The sequence below is a fragment of the Gigantopelta aegis genome, chromosome 13, assembly GCF_016097555.1.
Source record: "Gigantopelta aegis isolate Gae_Host chromosome 13, Gae_host_genome, whole genome shotgun sequence".
Taxonomy (NCBI): Eukaryota; Metazoa; Mollusca; class Gastropoda; order Neomphalida; family Peltospiridae; genus Gigantopelta; species Gigantopelta aegis.
Window position 1 is genome coordinate 19563679 of NC_054711.1, and position 12462 is coordinate 19576140.

The following is a 12462-nucleotide window of genomic DNA, read 5'->3' on the forward strand; positions in this document are numbered from 1 at the left end:
AAATTACTTTAAAGTAGTTTTGGGATCCAACTCAATAATTACTCTTTCTTGTTTATTAAATTTAGGATAGATAATTAATTAACTGGTCATTGAGAGCATCTTGAGATAATGGGCGATTGTCTAGTCTCCTGGTGTTGTTAGTCAGTCACTGAGAACACTCAATTGATAATGGGCGATTGCCTAGTCTTTGGGTGTTTAAATAAATATCTGTAAGTGTATATAATATTAACTGTAGTTAAATATTGTAGTTCTTTTGTGTATAACTCTTTAATTAACTGGTCATTGAGAGCATCTTGAGATAATGGGCGATTGTCTAGTCTCCTGGTGTTGTTAGTCGGTCACTGTGAACATTCAATGGATAATGGGCGACTGCCTAGTCTTTTGGCTGTTTAAATAAATATAGATTTTTAACTGTGATACTTGTAATTGACATCACTGGGTAACTATATGTTTTCATAGTTTAGTGTTAATAGTATTCTTAGTTCATAACTTTGGTTGATATCTGCATAATATTTCATGTATAAAATTCCTGTGTTTTCAATGCAATAACAACCCGTCTTTAAAGTGACATGTTGTTGTCTTGTTCATTTTAACTATTATTTATGTGGTAAACGCCTTCATGGTCACGCGTGCGTTCGAGCGTGCGGCACGCACTCCTCGTCGCTTACCCAGTACGTAGGTCCAGAGTAGTTGCACGACACACGGGCACACCACTCGCACGCACGAAATTCTACCACACACGCGACATCTTCCATCATGACGTCGGAGCAGAAATCGGGACTCGTCACTGAACCACACCTGTCTCCATCGCAGTTGAGGCCATTGTCGATGAATCTGGCACCACTGCAGTCGGAGTCGACGGTGTTGTGGTGTTAAGATGACACCTCGAACTGGACGTCTGGCACGAATTCCTACCTCACGTAGGCGGTTCCGTACGGTCTGGTCGGATATCCTGCGCAAACCTGGTATTGCTGCGGCTGTGGAGGTGGCAGTAGTCAATCGTTCCCGAAGGTGGCGTACCCGGATGTAGCGGTCCTGCCCGGGGGTAGTGACCCGTGGTCGACCGGATCTAGGGAGGTCACGTGTTGATCCATGTTGCTGGTAACGGTCCCACAGTCTGGAGATGGTGCTTGGGGACACATGGAATGCCCTGGCAACGGCCGTTCTGGATTCGCCTGCGTCTAGTCGGCCGATGGCATTGTTTCTCTGCGGTTCACTGAGACGTGGCATGTCCTGGATTGTCAACTGTCGGCCAGATACAGAGGCCAGGCAAGCGAACACCCTGCACTTTTATACTGTCGGTGTTCATGTTGCACGTGCAGACAACGCACGTGCAGTGGTGACATGGTTTGCACGTGGCTGCGTTTTTGCGAATATTCACATTTTGGAACTTTATTGTACAGTAGCTGCGTTTTATCGAATGTAACCGTGGGAATGTGTTTGGGACATGCAATGACCTTATATTCACAAAGCATGAACCGGTAGGAAACATAAAATCGGAGTTATAACCCATTTGTACCCTTTTGCGTTTCTTTTTTTGAAGAGTATATATATATAGTCTTAAATTACACTGTTTCAAACTTCTATACCGGTTCAACAATTTGTTTTGGATTGTGGGGGAGGGGAGGGGGGTCGTTTAATAGTTAAAATTAAAATACATTTGTAGGATGCAATTATTATGATGGTGGTGTTATTTTTGTTTGTTTCTTCAAAAAAAGAAACTTGACATTGATTTTCAAAGTTTAATAATAAAAAAGCAAAACTCAAGACGCCATTGGAAGGGGATTACTTTGTATATGTCCGAAACAGTATCTCTGGGAATCACCTGAAACATGTACACAGGCATATGTGTGACATAGGGGTGGGCAAAATGTCAGTATCGGTTATGACCACCACGAGCCCTGATGACAGCTTGACAACGGCGACTCAAGGAAGCAATCAGATGTTGCACACCACGTTGTGAAATATTCTGCCACTCATGCTGCAGTGCCGTAAGAAGTGTCTGGGGTGCTGGATTCAGGGGTCTAGCTTCCACATACGATATATGATGTAAATGCGTGTATGTGTGTATGTGTATGCGTTTTATTCCATCGCCGAAAACGTCTGCGTATCACCTGAAAATCCCAAGTTAGGCCCCTTGGGATTCCTCCGGCGCACACGCTGATCCAGTACATCCCATAGATGTTCCATTGGGTTTAAATCCGACGAACGGGCAGGCCAAGGTAATCTCTGGACGTTATGGCGCTGAAGAAACCCCCGACTAACACGTGCAACATGTGGTCTAACATTGTCATGCTGAAAAATTCCTCTGATCAAGCGGAACAAATATAATAATAATAATAATAATAATATATTTTTATGCACTATAATATTAAAAATTACCAACATAATTATAGTAATTAATCAATAGTATGTAGTTGTAATGAATATATATACGATCAACCGGAACAAATATATCATGGCGAAACGTATTACAAACAGCGAAAGATACTAGTTCTAAAATTAGGAAGGATGTGGATAATAAATCGACCATTCCATGGAGATTTTTAGAACACAATTTTTATGTCAACTCGTGATGTTTGAAAACCATATTTGCACTCATTGGTTCGCAAATGAGAAATTTAGCAGTTGTTTCTTTCTGATGATGAAGTGAAACATGTTCAAGGAAATTATTTATTAAAACATGTTATTTATGTATGTATAGTAATGATACAGTAAACGTGTAAGCAATACATTGTGCTATTTAAACAATCTGATGATAATGAGAGTGTTCATGTAAATGGATCATGCGTGCTCTTTACAGGAATGACAATAGCGTACACACGGACAATAGGAACGTGAAAACAGAAACGTACATCAATTAATGACAGATGTTCCTATTTGTAGTTTGAAAATACATTAAGGGACGGTCCATAAATATCGATATGTTTCACAATCCGAACAATGTTCGGAAGTGGGGGAGGGGGTAAAAGCCATGTTCGGATTGCTTTTCAGGTAAAACATTGGTCCATCGAAGGTCAATATTTCTTACAATTCGAAACAAGGGGGAGGGGGTAAACGCCATGTTCTGATTGTTTTTCAGGCCATAACATCGGTATTTTGGGGGCTTGTTTTTGCGGCGGCGCTCTCTACAATTGTCATCTACTGCATCAATAGATGGTCGACCACGTTGACAAATGCCTTGTACTCGTTTACAGTGAACACGTTTTGTCGGTAGTAGGTTCGAGTCCCTGTCCCGAACTCATAAAAAGTTCAAATTGCATTGTTTCACAGGTGTTGATTCTTGAAAAATAATTTATATCTTGAACAATAGTATGACGTCACAGGTATGGATTAAGACTACATAGAGTAACAACAGATGACGTGTATTTGAACCATCTATGGATCACTGGTCGGTGCAAGTGGTTTACACCTACCCATTGAGCCTTGCGGAGCACTCACTCGGGGTTTGGAGTCAGTATCTGGATTAAAAATCCCACGCCTCGATTGGGATCCGAACCCAGTACCTACCAGCCTGTAGTCTGATGGCTTTACCACTGCGCCACCGAGGCCGGTACAACAATATAGATGAATGCGTTTTGCAGTGGACTCGATTAAACGTCTTTATGTACTTTCACAAAGCAATTACCAACATAATTATAGTAATTAAACAAACGTATGTAGTTGTAATAAATATATATATATATATAGTCTTAAATTACACTGTTTCAAACTTCTATACCGGTTCAACAATTTGTTTTGGATTGTGGGGGAGGGGAGGGGGGTCGTTTAATAGTTAAAATTAAAATAAATTTGTAGGATGCAATTATTATGGTGGTGGTGTTATTTTTGTTTGTTTCTTCAAAAAAAGAAACTTGACATTGATTTTCAAAGTTTAATAATAAAAAAGCAAAACTCAAGACGCCATTGGAAGGGGATTAATTTGTACATGTCCGAAACAGTATCTCTGGGGTGTCTGGGGTGCTGGATTCAGGGGTCTAGCTTCCGCATACGATATATGATGTAAATGCGTGTATGTGTGTATGTGTATGCGTTTTATTCCATCGCCGAAAACGTCTGCGTATCACCTGAAAATCCCAAGTTACGCCCCTTGGGATTCCTCCGGCGCACACGCTGATCCAGTACATCCCATAGATGCTCCACTGGGTTTAAATCCGACGAACGGGCAGGCCAAGGTAATCTCTGGACGTTATGGCGCTGAAGAAACCCCCGACTAACACGTGCAACATGTGGTCTAACATTGTTATGCTGAAAAATTCCTCTGATCAAGCGGAACAAATATAATAATAATAATAATAATAATAGATTTTTATTTCAGATCAGAGATCCATAGAACATATATAAACATCACATACAAAACTGATTACATAATATACAGCAGCTTGAGCCAGCGATTTACACATACAGATTTGACATACACAGTTGTACATCGCAGGTGGGCAAGTAGATCGTTCGAAGTTGTTTCGATTCTACTCTTTAGCGAATATGCTGTTGAGTGAAGTAAAGCGCCAAAGCTTTCTTACTCGATGACTGACAAACATCTTGCTGGCACTGTATGGTCGTCGTTGTCCGATCATCCATCGGTTTGCATTATTATAACATATGTTAAGATTCTTCATGGTATCCTGTGTAAAGTTCACCCATAATGCACCCGCGTACAAATTACTACAATAACTCACAAATAATTGTGTTTTAACAGATTCTAAACATTTTGCAAATCGCCGCAACAACATGCTTGCACGTACACAAAGGGCTCTATACTGTCGTTTAATGTCTTTATCGTCTTTCATGTTTTTGCATATAATATGACCTAGATATTTATAGTTGTCAACAAATTTCAGTACATCACCACACAAATATATCGACTTCAGAGATTCTGGCTCAATACACATACAAACAGTTTTCATTGTATTATATATAATGTCATAATCTTCTGCAAATTTCTCGGAAATCGTTAACATTTTTCTTAATGCAGAAATAGATGGTCAAAGAAGTGACATATCATCAGCAAAACTGAAGTTATTTAGAAACACCCCACCAACATTACACCCAACTGCACATCTTGACAACTGTAGGTTAAGGTCATCAATACATATATTAAATAATAAGGCTGACATTACCCCCACCTTGACGAATATCATGGCGAAACATATTACAAAAAGCGAAAGATACTAGATAAAAAATTAGGAAGGATGTGGATAATAAATAGATCATTCCGTGGTGTTTTGTTTAACATACAATTTTTATGTCAACTGAGAAATGAGAAATTTAGTAGTTGTTTCTTTCAGATGATGAAGTGAAACATGTCAAAGGAAATTATTTATTAAAAAAAAAGTTATTTATGTAAACGCGTAAGCAAAACCTTGTGCTATGTAAACAATCTGATGATAATGAAAGTGTTCATTGTGTAAATGGATTAATAATTATATTACTGTGTTTTTTTCTCTCTTTTTTCTTGATGCGCGATCAGTTTAGGATCGATCCCCATCGATAGGACCATTTGGGCTATTTCTCGCTCTAGCCAGTGCGCCACGACTGGTATACCAAAGGCCGTGGTATGTGACGTCTTGTCTCTGGGAAAGTGGGAAAGATCTTTTGCTGCATTTGGAAAAATCTAGCCGGCTTCCTCTGATGACTACGTGTCACAATTACCAAATGTCTGACATCCAATAATTTGATGAAAACCCAAACAGAAAGAAAGAAATGTTTTTATTTAACGACACACTCAACACATTTTATTTACGGTTAAATGGCGTCAGACATATGGTTAAGGACCACACAGATTTTAGAGGAAACCCGCTGTCGCCACTACATGGACTACTCTTCAGATTAGCAGCAAGGGATCTTTTATTTGCGCTTCCCACAGGCAGGATAGCACAAACCATGGCCTTTGTTGAACCAGTTATGGATCACTGGTCGGTTTAAGTGGTTTACACCTACCCATTGAGCCTTGCGGAGCACTCACTCAGAGTTTAGAGTCGGTATCTGGATTAAAAATCCTATGCCTCGACTGGGATCCGTACCCAGTACCTACCAGCCTGTAGACCGATGGCCTAACCACGACGCCACCGAGGCCGGTCAAAACCCAAACAGGGGGCAGGACGTAGCCCAGTGGTAAAGCGCTCGTTTGATGCGCGGTCGGTTTGGGATCGAATCCCATCGGTGGGACCACGACTGGTATATCAAAGATCGTGGTATGTGCTATCCTGTCTGCGGGATGGTGCATATAAAAGATCCCTTGCTGCTAATGGAAACATTTAGAGGGATTTCTCTTTAAGACTACATTTAGAACAAAAATGTTTGACATCCAATAGCTGATGATTAATAAATCAATGTGCTCTAGTGGTGTCGTTAAATAAATAAAACTTTTTTTTTCTTTTTTTTAGATGAACGATTAATTACCAAGTGTTTGAAAATAACCTTTACACCCTCTGTATTCCCTCTGTATGTTTACTTTATCGTCAAGTCCAATACAGGGGCGGATTATGGGGGGGGGGGAGGGAGAGTGCACGGATCCCCCTCGGCTAAAACAGACCCAACCCCACCACGTAGATTAAAATTGATGTCCACGTAAAATGTATAATTTCAAATTATAAACATTTGCATATTGTTTCGGACCCCCCCCCCCCCCCCCCCCCCATTACCTAACGCATAATCCGCCCCTGCAATAGAACCTGTACGGGTATGCTTCTGACTGTTGTAAAAGAAAGAAATGTTTATTTAACGACGCACTCAACACATTTTATTTACGGTTATATGGCGTCAGTCATATGGTTAAGGACCACACAGATATTGAGAGAGGAAACCCGCTGTCGCCACTTCATGGGCTACTCTTTTCGATTAGCAGCCAGGGATCTTTTATATGCACCATCCCACAGACAGGGTAGTACATACCACGGCCTTCTATATACCAGTCGTGGTCTGACTGTTGTAGTGCAGGAGCTAATTTCCCAAAATGGAAGGAAGAAAATTAATACCTGTTCTACGATAATTCAGCAAAGATTTATTACACCACGTTTATTTCGTGTCTGACATATTATATTTTTGACATTTGGTCGAGAAAAACCGAAACCGAAACCGAAACTAAAATCACGTTTCTATCTTTCAGATTTTATAGTGACGCCATCTTGGATTTAGCTCATTAATTCATGACTGAGCTACAGAGGTGTTGTTAAAGGGGACATTCTTGAGTTTGCTGCATTGTAAGATGTTTCCGACAAATAAGATATTTATACGATTAAACTTACATATTAAATATATAGTGTGTGTTTCTGGTCGTCTTAATATTTGTAAGAAGCCCAAAGTGGATTTGGTCTGTGGCGATTTCAAAATGATTAGCTTCTTAAAAGGAATCCAAGGAGGCTATACAAAACATTCGTGCTTTCTTTGCCTGTGGGACAGTCGTGTTACATCTCAACACTACCGCAAAAGACACTGGCCTCAAAGATAACACTTTATTCCAGGCACACAGGATGTGAAGTACCAGCCCGTGATAGAATCAGAGAAAGTTCTTATGCCTCCATTGCATATCAAACTTGGGCTTGTCAAGCAGTTTATGAAAGCACTGAACAAAGAAGGCGAAGCTTTCAAATACATTTCCAACATGTTTCCACATCTGTCAAAAGCAAAAATCGAAGGTGGTATTTTGACCGGACCAGATGTTCGCAAAATGCTTCAGTCACAAGAATTTGAAGGATAAAATGACATCAAAGGAACGATATGTTTGGAGGTCGTTTTGAAAAGTGGTTGAATATTTCCTTGGGAATAATCTAAGTGGGAATTACGAAGAGTTGATAGAAAAGTTGATAAAGACTTATAAAAAGCTTGGATGGCGGATGTCTTTGAAATAGCATTTCCTTCATACTCACCTACATTTCTTCAGTGAAAATATGGGTGACATCAGTGCAGAACACGACGAAAGATTTCACCAAGATATATCAACTATGGAAAGAAGATATCAAGGGAAATGCGACTGCAACATGATGGGTAACTATCTGTCGGGGTTAGTACGTGATGACACATCATGTCATCGACGAAAAGTACGAAAGACTTTTCATTTGTGATTTGTAATCTTTGTTGTTGATTTATACCTGTATAGTAGAAGATGCACAATATCTATGTAATATTTCTGTTAATAAATGCCATTAAAAAATCCATCAATATAGTGTTCTGTACATGTCTTTTAGCTAAACATCTCATAAATTGTGAGATTATGTGACTAAAACTAACATTCTAGAAGTAGTGACAATTTTGAAATCAGTACACTTTAACTAAACATAATCAACACAAAAATTGACATAACTAAGAACTTGTAAAATTTCTGTTACATTTGGGTAATTATTTTGTTAGCAGTTTTTGTTGTTTTTTGTTTGTTATCAGGACAGATTAATCCAGCAGCTGTTCTGAGGGAGACACAATGCATACGTAGAGAGGCATTGTGTTGTCATTTACGTACTTTCATTCTCCTCTTTCATCCCAGTGCAACCAGGGTCCGAGCTTTGTTGCGCATCATGTATCACCTATCGTTCCAAGCTCTATATAAACACAAGTGGTACGTAATTCAAAACTCTAAAAGCTTCAGCGTTCCGTTTAGAGACACCAGATAATTTAGTAATTAAACTAATTCGAGACAGATGGATTCTTGGGGTAAAGAAGATAAAGCTGGCCGTGGGTCATCGTCTTATCAGGTGAGTTGTTTGTTTGTAGTTTTATTACATTTAATCTTACTGCAATCTAATTAAAATTACCTCCACTATTACATGTGTATCTAAAGACAGCCAGTTGGAGCTCATGTCCACCAATCAAAACCTTACTTGCAGATTCCTGCCAGTGATTTAAAAATAATTTGAAAACATTCCGAATTATCCTGAGGGTATACGACATGTTTCGTGTGAATTACGAATGCCTTAAAACATGTTTTATTTTATAAAATAAATAATTTGTAATGTAAAACTGAAGACTGATTTAGTTTTTTTTTATTTTATAAATAAATAAATAATTTTTAATGTAAAATTGAAGACTGATAACCCACCCCGTACGTATTGGTATGGTTCGCTGTACTGCGGCCACTAAAATAGACTCGCCCGATATTTTTAGAATTTGTATGCTCCCAAATAACGTTATAAAAGGCTAAGTGTGATTGGTCAATATTTAAATTATTATTTACAGACAAAATGTTACCTGGACATTGGGGACTACGCAGTGTTGTTAGTTTAGATTAGATTGATCTTACTGATGTAATAAAGACAGTTCTGGCCGTGTAATAATAATAAAACTTATTCAACATATGTGATACAAAATCTCGCATGCGTAGTACTACATATAGGTATACGTGTTCAACTGAATGACGTCATGCCCCTGTTGAAATTTAAATTGCTAAAATATATTACTGTCGTGACATGTATGTATTATGGAGAAGGAAGGAAGGAAGGAAATGTTTTATTTAACGACACACTCAACACATCTTATGTACGGTTATATGGTGTCGGACATATGGTTAAGGACCACACAGATATTGAGAGAGGAAACCCGCTGTCGCCACTTCATGGGCTACTCTGTTTCGATTAGTAGCAAGGGATTTTTTATATGCACTATCCCACAGACAGGATAGCACATACCACGGCCTTTGATATACCAGTCGTAGTGCACTGGATGGAACGAGAAATAGCCCAATGGGCCCACTGGTGGGGATCGATCCCAGACCTAAAACGTAGTCCGGTAAAAATAATTGAAACTTAAAAGGAAATCCTCCTTAATTCTTAACCATTTGTGGAGTTTTAGGTATGCGCAGAATATATTTCCCCGTCCCACCCCTTCCCCACCCCTAAAAACAAACAAAAAACCACCAACAACACCACCCAACCTTTTTTGTTTTTTTTAATCCTAGCTATGGCCGTGGTGGTGTAGTGAAGCTTTAACGTTTGTGTACTGGTAATACATTGATTTGGATATAAGCACGAAAATAAGTTTAAAAAGACGAAAAAAAGAGAGAGTAGAAGCTTCCTTTTTAATGTGGTAATCTTGTAAAGTATGTTTACTAAATTCACCTTTACGGGTAGAGATAACATTTAATTCAAGCCTAACTGATGGATATTGGGCTCTCTCTCTCTCTCTCTCTCTCTCTCTCTCTCTCTCTCTCTCTCTCTCTCTCTCTCTCTCTCTCTCTCTCTCTCTCTCTCTCTCTCTCTCTCTCTTTGCTGGGTAGGGGATATAGCTCAGTCGGTTGAGTGTTCGCTTGAGGTGTAACAGTTTGTTTCCAAGGATGGAACGACTTCGATGGATCCATTCAACTGATTGGGCTTTTCTCGTTCAAGTCAGTGCACCACATCTGGTGAAACGCCATAGTATGTGCTATCCTGTCTGTGGGAAAATGCATATAAAAATCCCCTTGCTGCATTAGAATATACGTAGCGGATTTCCTCTCATGACTACGCGTCAGAATTACCAAATGTTTGTTTATATATGAATACACAAATAAGAATAATGAATTATAAAAAAACAAAAAAACATAGTTTTTTTCTCCTCTTTACTTTCAGGATGCCATATCTTTTCTGGAAAAGCTTCGAGCACATGATTTTATTATCACCGATATAAAACACAACCAACAAAACGTTGCACTCATTACGGAGGCGATCAAGCTTTGCGGACTAACGGTAAATTGGCTCAAATAGAGTTAAGGGCCCTGACCATGGTTATTAAAGGGACAATCAGGTCAATTATGAGAATTTGGGGCGGGGCGTAATATGAATAAATAGTATCTAGATTCAGGCATTTTTGTTGAATTCAGGCAAAAACCAGAGTGAGCTCCGTGGTCTAGTGGATAAGCTGCTGGACAATCAAGCAATGCTAATATGAATAAATGTTGTTATCCAGATTCGGGCATTTTCGTTTAATTCGGGCAAAAGCCAGCCTGCCCCCCCCCCCCCCCCCCCCCCCCCCTCCCCACCGCGAGAACGCGGGAAACCGTACGCCTATGGTACACAGTAACGAGAAGCACGAATTTATGGCAAGACGCTTCGTTTATTTGATCAGCGTGATTTCGTCGCGATGTTGCTTCTACAGTGAAATTGGTGTCACCTTGCAAAACAAATCACAAACGTCCAGTTAATTTAGCAAAATATTTAACCACTGTTGTCATATACCCTGTTATTGTTGTTCATATTTTCACAGCTGACGTTTGAACTCGAAAACAAAACATTTGGTTATATTTGCTTAACCTTTTGTGTGTAGTATATTTGTGTACTTTTCTTTGCGCGTTCCACAAAAATTGAAAAACAAAACAAAACAGTTATAGAAACTAATACAAATCATCCACAAACTTATGTGTGAACGGCCATCGGACTACAGGTTGGTAGGTACAGGGTTCGAGGCCCGGTACCGGCTCCAACCCACAGCGAGTTCTTAAAAACTCAATGGGTAGGTGTAAGGCCACTACACCTCTTCTCTCTCACTAACTACTAACCAACTAACCAACTAACAACTAGCCCACTGTCCTGGACAGACATCCCAGATAGCTAAGGTGTGTGTGCCCAGGACAGCGTGCTTGAATCTTAATTGGATATAAACACGAAACTAAGTTGAAATGAAATGTGAACAGCTTCGCCGATACAAACAGTTTGAGGATGGGTTCAGTGTGGTTGGTTTGTTTTGTTTGTTTGTTGTATTTTGGTTCCTACCCCGATGAAGGTAAAATAAACAATAGACAAACCTTAATAGGATGTATAAACCCAAAATGTGCAGTAAAAACTGAGTCTGGTATCATATGAAATAAATCGGCTTGGCACTTTGTACCGACGTGGATTTTGCTGACGTCATAAAAACACAAGCGAGAAGATATTTAGCTATTGACAACTTGTAATTCTATATTCATATGTTTATTTTAAAATATGTTTATTTGTTTTTTAGCTGGACGATATTGACAGACTGCCTGTGATTCACATCACCGGAACAAAGGGGAAGGGATCGACATCGGCATTTTGTGAAAGTATTCTCAGACACAGCGGTTACAAGACTGGATTTTTCAGGTATCGAAGAGAAATACAACTCATTTGTGTAGAGCAGTTATTTCCAACAGACCCCTTAATGTTTTGTTTTTTTTCTCCAGAAGTACCCTAGCTATATAAGGGCATCTACTTCCTTCGTTCATCCTAGTCCAAACGTAGACATAACCACTATGTTAAACTGCAAGGTTAGCTTCATAATGTGCTGAGACGTTGTTAAAGAATGAAAGAAAGAAAGAAATGCTTTATTTAACGATGCACTCAACACATTTTATTTACGGTTATATGGCGTCAGACATATAGTTACGGTCCACACATATATTGAGAGAGGAAACCCGCTGTCGCCACTTCATATGCTACTCTTTTCGATTAGCAGTAAGGGATCTTTTATATGCACCATCCCACAGACAGCGTAGTATATATCACGGCCTTTGATATACAAGTCGTGGTGCACTGGCTGGAA

General features: G+C 39.4%; 1 protein-coding gene across 1 annotated transcript in view; it reads left to right on the forward strand.

Annotated features, from left to right (window-relative positions):
• Positions 1 to 12462, forward strand: part of LOC121387192 (folylpolyglutamate synthase, mitochondrial-like) — a 336339-nt gene that overhangs the window by 290478 nt on the left and 33399 nt on the right. The window lies entirely within an intron of this gene.